The sequence below is a fragment of the Ixodes scapularis genome, unplaced genomic scaffold, assembly GCF_016920785.2.
Source record: "Ixodes scapularis isolate PalLabHiFi unplaced genomic scaffold, ASM1692078v2 PGA_scaffold8__174_contigs__length_109621045, whole genome shotgun sequence".
Taxonomy (NCBI): domain Eukaryota; kingdom Metazoa; phylum Arthropoda; class Arachnida; order Ixodida; family Ixodidae; genus Ixodes; species Ixodes scapularis.
In genome coordinates, this window is record NW_024609883.1 from 5,248,078 (window position 1) to 5,256,020 (window position 7,943).

The 7,943-nt window shown below is 47.6% G+C and overlaps 1 pseudogene; it reads right to left on the reverse strand.

The window, feature by feature from the left end:
- Positions 1-6,571: 6,571 nt before the first annotated feature.
- On the reverse strand, positions 6,572-7,403 carry LOC120842638 (annotated as a pseudogene).
- Positions 7,404-7,943: the final 540 nt, after the last annotated feature.

The window sequence follows — 7,943 nt, forward strand, 5'->3', positions numbered from 1 at the left end:
TTGGCCGGAGCGGGTCACGTGAACGGTGTGACGTCGCCGCGTCTTCTGCTGCATGATGCTGCTCAGGCAATTTTTAAAACAAAAGTAAGTTATTTCATGGCGCACAACTTAGCTCAAATTATTGTAAACTATTCCCTTATTATGCCAAAAACTATTGTCGGTCCATAGATCGCCAAAATAATCAGGAAGCCGCGATTTTCTCCCGGTCCCCATGCATTTGTGGCCGGAGTTGGAACCCCCGGGCGTTTGCCGCTAGTCGCCTAGAGACGGCGTTCTAGATTGCGTTACTCTGCTCCGAAGGAGCTATATTGTGCTCTACTCTGGTCAACTTCGTTCGTCTTCGAGGACGAGGAGTGTCGCCTACGGCGTGTCGCCTCCCGCTTTTAAAAGAGCACCCGGGTTCGACTTCGATCCAAAGTGTGAGCTGGCTTTTTTTATTTTTTTCTCAATCATTTTGTTTTGTCGAGGGATTTAGCGATATTTACGACATTTCTTTTTTACGATTAACTAAAAAAAAAAAACAACAAAAAAACACGAATGTTGTCCACAAAACTTCGCTGAACTAAATGGGCCAAAATGTTTGGCTCATAGAGTTATTATAATGTACGCTAGAGGTTCAACTGGCGCTAGTTTGCTGTTGCGAATTGAAGCAGACAGCAAGCAGTCCGAAATTGACTTCCGGTAATACATTTCTACGGGAAAAAGCGAGTGCGTTTCCTCTCTGCGCTCGATTATAAGAGCAAATATCACGAATAATTTGTACCTACTAGGCACATGGGAACGTTTCCCAGACACGGAGATGAAATAATTGGTCAGTTACGGCGTTTTTATTTTAAAATTGTGGCTTGAAAAGCGGTGCTAAAACCGCTTCGTACACGTATTTATGTGCACTGTCGGACACTGTTAGCGCGAACACGGCGTCGGCGCTTTCCAGCATGGGGGATATACTTGCCAAACGAACGAAGGACATGTGGAAAACCAAGAGAGACGGCAAAAACTACGCAGTAACACTGGATAAGTAACTCCTTGTGCTTGCAGACGATCAAAATGAATTGAAAGTCACGTAATATAGTCCGATTTGCAATAAATAAGTACTGCTTTATCATTTCTGCCCATGAATATATTCGATGATGCTTGTCCTGTGCTCAAATCATCACCCGCACGCTCCAAAGCTTTGCAAATAGGGGGAAGCCAGAGAACAGGTGCGCGATAAAAACTGGCCAACATAGTAAGTAATAAGAAAACACACATTTCGTAGCCCACGTATTCTTTACGTTTCGAACGTTTTTCTTTTCTTTTTTTTTCAACACTCGTAAAGATGCACGACGGGGTCATTTTCATATAGAGAGAGGACAGGCATATTAGCAATATATAAGCACCAACGGAATGCTGGCGAACTTTGAACACACTCTACATTCCTTTCGATTGTTATTTTGCTTAGAATCGCCGCTCGTTTCTACATACCTGACATAGAACGGTTTGGGCTTGAAATATAGCGAAGTTTAACATCGTTCAGTGTTAAAGGAAAAATGTTGTAACTAAAGCAATCAGACTTTTACAATATTAATAAAGGTACATACTATCCGGTACAACCAAAATAACAAGAGTTATTCATGTTATTTTCCGGCGACGAGACAAAATTCACCCGCGTTTTCCCATAGGAATACACAGGGAGACTGGAAAAGTGGACTGCATGCTGTCTGCTTCAATCTGCAGCCGGAAGTCCCAGAGACACTAGCGACAGCTGAGCCTCTAGCGTTTATTATAATAACTCTTTGGTTTGGCTCATACGGAAGTGGACGCGGGTTCGATCCCCAATGTAATTTCGTTTTTTTTTTTTACTTTTTGTTTTGTCGATGCATTTGGCGATATTTACGACATTTCGTCGACGAACGAAAGTTGTCGACGAAACGCGCTAGAAATGCACCTCCCACACGGAGCCATCCTCCAATCAGAGCACGGCCAAGTGACGTCATGGTACCGACCTGCGCGAAAGAGCAGACGGCTCCTCCCCCGTATTAATTATTTTATGGTGCCTTAACTTGCCTGCAAGGTTGCCCTACTAAAAAAACCATTTGGCGCCTATATGAAAACAAACGGGTTCATACCGGTAACAGTTTAACCATACCGGTCACCAGTTTGTCAAAGGGGTCGCCCGTACGGTTCAAAGGGGTCCCCCGTATGAGCCATAACGGTCACCTATATGGACAAACAGGTCACTCCTTTGGCAAACGGGTCGCTCGTCTGGGCAATTGGGCCGCTCGTTCGGGCAAATGGGTGACTCGTTTGGGCAAAGTTGTCGCACGTTTGCTCAAACCGGTGACCACGTTGCAAACTGCACCGGTTTAATCAAACGGCTCTCCGGAGCCCGTTTGATGCTGAACGTACAAATCGGCGGCGTGGGCACGCCTAGCGTTTCATTCGTGGCAGCCAATGTTTCCGGAAGGCTGGGAGCGCCGGTTCATCGATTTCAGATCGTCCGCGTAATGCAAGTAATTATATTTATATTTCAATTGCGCTGATGTTCGCTTATACTGCAACTAAAACTAACACCTTTTTTGTTGTTGTTTTACGTAAACGCGCGACGTTGGTAAGCCGATATTTTTGACAGACCTTTGAGACTTTGTCCATCTTTGTTGCCTCAATTTACTTATTCAGCTCGAATCTCTCTCGCAGAAGACGCGACCGCGTGAAAGAATGTACCTCTAGACTCCGTTTCACTTTAATTCAAGACGCAGCGAAGGTAGCACGCGTACACGCGGCTGCAAGAACATCGAGCATTGCGAGAGCACGGCCGCCGTTGCAGCAGTCAAACTACGAGCTCGCGCTGAGTGCTTTCTTCGCTCGGGCGCAACCCGAGCTTCTGGCCGCCTTGCCGCCATTTCCAAGGTTCGAACGTACTAAAATGCGCGCGCGGGCGCGCGCGTGTTTTTTTTTTTTTTTTTTTTTCGAGCTTTCAAAAACATATCTCTCTGGAATGCCTGGGGAGAGGGAGAGGGGCTGTCCCTGTCGTCCTCGCCCCCTCCCTCCGCTCTTGTCACCCCTGTCACGTGACCCACAGCAGCGCGCGAGCTACACGCTGATAAGCATCGAGATCCGGAAGGGCGCGCCTTGCAGCCGCTTTTTTCTTTGTCTGCTTGTTGTCAGTTCCAGCTCGAACTTCGCGCGTCCACCTGCTTCGATCTGTCGCCTGACCCTGCGATCTTATTAGGATGTCTCTCGACAACGTATTGGATGTGCACCAAAGCTATCAGTGTTCGAAAAGTCGTACGTCTATATCGGCAACAAGCGATTCTTCGAAGAAGTCAGGAATTCTTGCGGTTTGGTTGGGTTCGGCAACTGACAGCTTGTGCGCCACATCGTGTGGAAACTTCCAAGAAGCCGTTCCCTCTCATTTGTGTTTGTGTGGTTGTCCTGCTTTGACCGTGTCGACAACTATCACGGATTACATCTTTCAAGTCCGCTATTTTGATGGTAAGTGCACCGCAACCTACTTCTTGGCAATGATTGAGCGTTCTTCTACTCGTACTCTTCCAGATTATCTATATAATTATGCAGCCACTATTCTCGCGGCAGCCGGGCGAAAAATTTCCCGAAAGTCTACCTTCATAGTCTAGAATTACCTCGGTTCTTGTTTGGTTTGCTATCTTCTTAGTTGTATAAAAGCTTAGAGTGCGTCTCACATTTCACAGATCGCTTGCACGTTTGTACTTGTCTACAGAAGACGTAATAAACTTTGAGGAGAATTGAAAACAATCTTTTGTGTCTGTTTTGCCGTCCATTTGCAAGCACCTACGTGAGCACATTTGTTCTACGTGTTTCCTCCATGTTATAAATAGGTTTATGAGTTTCGGAACGTCTTAAATAAGTTTAATATAACCAACCTACCAGACGATCCCCGTTTAGGGCTAGCGCATAATTTCCCGATTCGAATGGCACGTTCAAACGTGTGGTCACGTGCAAGGTCGAACGGGCACCTGTATCAAATGGGCACCCGTATCAAACGGGCACCTGTATCAAATGGGTACCGTTTCGAGCGGGTACCGTTTCAAACGGCTACCCGTATCCCATAATCACGTTTGATCCAAACGGGTCGACAAGTTTGCACCCGTTTGATTTACCAGTTTGCCACCCGTTTGAATTTCAAATGGTTTTTTTCAGTAGGGTGTTCTTTGTTATTTTTATCACACCCCAAGCGTGACGGTATTCGCGTAAAAGCCAGCCCATAAACAGATTCTGGGCGAAAATAAACTCGTACAATGGTTTTCTTGTGTTAAAGTTAGCATTCAAGATGCCCATTTCCTGCCATAGCTCACAACCGATGAAACACTCGATCATACATGCGTTGCGCCAAAAAACCCAGCGGTTGAATCAACTAGCACGTCCAGTCACCTTGCCAGTTCAAAACACCTCCACGGCTGCGCGCTCACAGTGCGGTCGTCATGAAAACCGAGCACTTTCACAAAAAGCTGGCGGCACAAACGAAACGCGCCGACCAAGGAGCTTCAGCACACCAAGCGCGGCCATCGACGATAGGCCCATCTGCACGGCTAGACTTCTAGTCGAACGTCCAACTGGTCAAATTGATGGGCTAATGGCTGTACACTTTATAATGGGCGGTAGCTTCCGCCATCTATCCGAGAAACTATAAACCACAATTATGATTTCTTCCTTCGCCCTAACCCTATTTCTTTTCCGCCCGAGGTTAACCTTCGTGTATCCTTAAAAGCATCGACTGCACTCTGAGTAGAGGCTCCACGCTCTTCAAATATATTCTTGGGGCACTTCCGCCGCATACTTAAAGTGCCCAATATATGTATTCCTCATTACTGCTAACAACGTACTTTAAGTACTCTAAAACTATGTACACATATTATGAGTGCAATTAATATACACTAATAGCGAACATACTTGAAGCATATTCCCAAAATATATTCCGATTAAGAAGGGGCGGATATTATTATTGTAATTTTGTGAAATATCGATTACTCTCGCTTGCTTATAGTGCACTAAAAATATACCAAGTATATTTTTAATATGCTGTTTTTCGCTATGGGTGACCTTTCCCACCGTCGACGCAGGGAAACCGTTTGATAGTCGCGGCAACTGATTATCTCACCAGGTACGCCAAGACAAAAGTACTCCTGTCGGGGACCGCCGTGGAAGTAGCCAAGTTCTCCGTGGAGTCTATCGTCCTCCGACACGGCGCTTTCCAAGTCCTGATTACGGACCGAGGATCCTCGTTCATGGCGCAACTGACACAAGTGATACTCCGCCTGAGCCACACCGACCATCGCCGGACCACGGCCTACCACCCGCAGACCAACGAGCTGACGGAGCGACTAAGCAAGACCATCGCCGACGTGATTTCGATGTACCTGGACGTGGAACACAAGAACTGGGATGAGGTGTTGCCCTACGTCACGTTTGCGTACAGCACGGCGATTCAAGAAACTACCGGCATTACACCCTTTCAGCTGGTACGCGGCAGAAAGGTGACGATGATGCTCGATGCCATGCTGCCCCACGACCCGACGGACGACGGCACCGAAGACGCCCAGCTGGTCACCCAACGAGCAGAAAAAGTACGCCAGCTAGCCTGTCTATGAATAAAGGACCAGCTACGTGTTGACGCTGGCCGGTACAACCTTCGTCGCCGCGACGTGAAGTTCCAGCCCGGAGACAGGGTATGGGTGTGGACGCCCATTCGCCGCCGCGGCCTCAGCGAGAAACTGTTAAAACGCTACTTCGGACCGTACAAGGTCATCCGCCGCCTTGAGGACTTGAACTACGAGGTGCTCCCCGACGGAACTTGACCATCAGGACGCCGCCAGCTACGACCCGAAGTCGTCCACATAGTTCGACTCAAGCCGTTCTACGCACGTTCGGATTGTGACACTGCATGCTTATTTCGTTTCACCGTAAATGTTTTAGCCATTCCCGTTTTCCTTTCGCTTTGCTTCGGGGCGATGAACTTTTAAAAGGGGGGGGGGGGATAATGCCGCCCGCAGAGCCGAGAAAGGAACGCTTGGTCACCGTCTTCTAGAAGATTCCCGTTCATTCTCGCACCAGACGTAACTTTCCCTCTGCTTTGTTATTCTCGAAAGTGCCAGTTCAACCTCGCCTCGAGCGCGCGACGCTCAAGCCTTCTTTGTCCAACTTTCGAGATAATGCCGCACGGTAGATACGCATTTGCCCGCGACCTTGTGGAGTCAATCTCGCTCGCGCTTTCTGTTTCGCCGCCGAGCCGCCGCCTGCTTTTCTGCTCCCTCGACGCTCTTCCGTTACTTATTTTGTTGGCACAAGTTCGCCCATTGAACCAATATTTTCGGTTCAACATTCGCCTTCTCGTCGCCTTAATTTGTGACAATATATAGCTACATAGACGTCGTGGTTGGTCCGAACTTTTTGAGCCTGTGCGACATGTTGTGGATGTAAGGCAGAACTACCACGGGTGTCTTTTCCAACGGCCTATCCAAGGCTTTGCTTCTGCCTTTTTGTACGTTTAGACATTTTTTTATAACCGTTACCAGTAGTGTTTTTGACAGCCACCTGCTTCTAGATGGTCAATCTGCAGTCTCAGGCCGTCATTTAGCCTGCTAGGGGCATGGTGGATTCATGGCCTGCGCTAAGCACCCTGAGGCGACACTTCCCTTAACTAGCTTAATGTGGGTGGAGCCATAAGGTAAAATGACCTTCTCCCCTCGGGTATTATACTTCCAACATGTGTGAGCTTCAGCCATGGTTAGGTTGACATCCAAGAACTGCATGCAACCGCCATCTGAAAGTTTATATGTGAAAATAGCCGGCGCCATTTCAAGGCTGCCGAATTCTCCATAGCACCCCCTATTTTATTTTTCTTCTAGTCCGCCAAGCACAACCGTGAAACGCCTCATGACTTTTTTTCTGATACTTTTGGTCAATTTGTGCTTCAGAAAACACAGCAAGAACTCATCAGCGTATCGCAAGCACTTCACAGCGCCGATATCTTCTAAAAAGTGCCGAAGTCTGCGGACACCCCTTGCTAGGTACAAGTCACATAGCGCTGGCGCTATGCACGATCCAATGCAGATGCTGTATTTTCGTTTGTACACTCGCCCTTCAAACCTGACCTGCAGGGAATGTAAATATGTCAAAACGAGATCCAGGAAGTCCCCTGTGCTCATTCCACATTCGTTTTGGCATCGTACACTGCCGTGGCAATCAATACCCTCCTCTCCTGCTGTAGGACTTCGAAAAACAAGCCCTTGACATCCAGTGGGAAGCAAGTGATGGGACGCGTGTCTTTCAAGAATTGAACCACATTTTTCGAGTGGCTTACGAGGAACGGCTCGTCCACCAGCAGCATAGGTCGGCATTTCGAAACCCACTCACTCACCATCACATCACTAATTACAGCAACATCCAAAAGCCACAGCCCTTCACATCACAAAGTACACGGACGTCCAAAAGTCACAGACCCTCACATCACAGAGTACACCGACGTCTAATATTCACGGCCCCCCTATTTAAAAATTCCCCAAACCGGTTTGGTGTGTCCCAGTGTTTTCTGATGTAAACATCAGACCGGCCTGGTGTGCTCTGGTGCGCACATCAGACCAGCCTAACGTGTTCTGGTGTCCCCACCAGAACACGTTAGGCTGGTTTGGTGTGCCCATCGCATCATCCTATTGTGGTCTGTTGTGCACATCAAAACACACCAGGCTGGTCTGATGTGCACAACACAGCACAATAGAATGGCTTGATGTGCACACTACGCCACACCAGACCGGTCTAATGTCCACACCAAGGCACACTAAACTGGCCTGACATGCACACCAGGGTGCCTCTGGTGAGCACACATTACGGATATATGTATGATGTTGAATGAAAACATGTTTTCTTGTAAAATTAAACAAGATGTATAGAGCTCAAACACCACATTTGATTTTATAAGGTGCTTA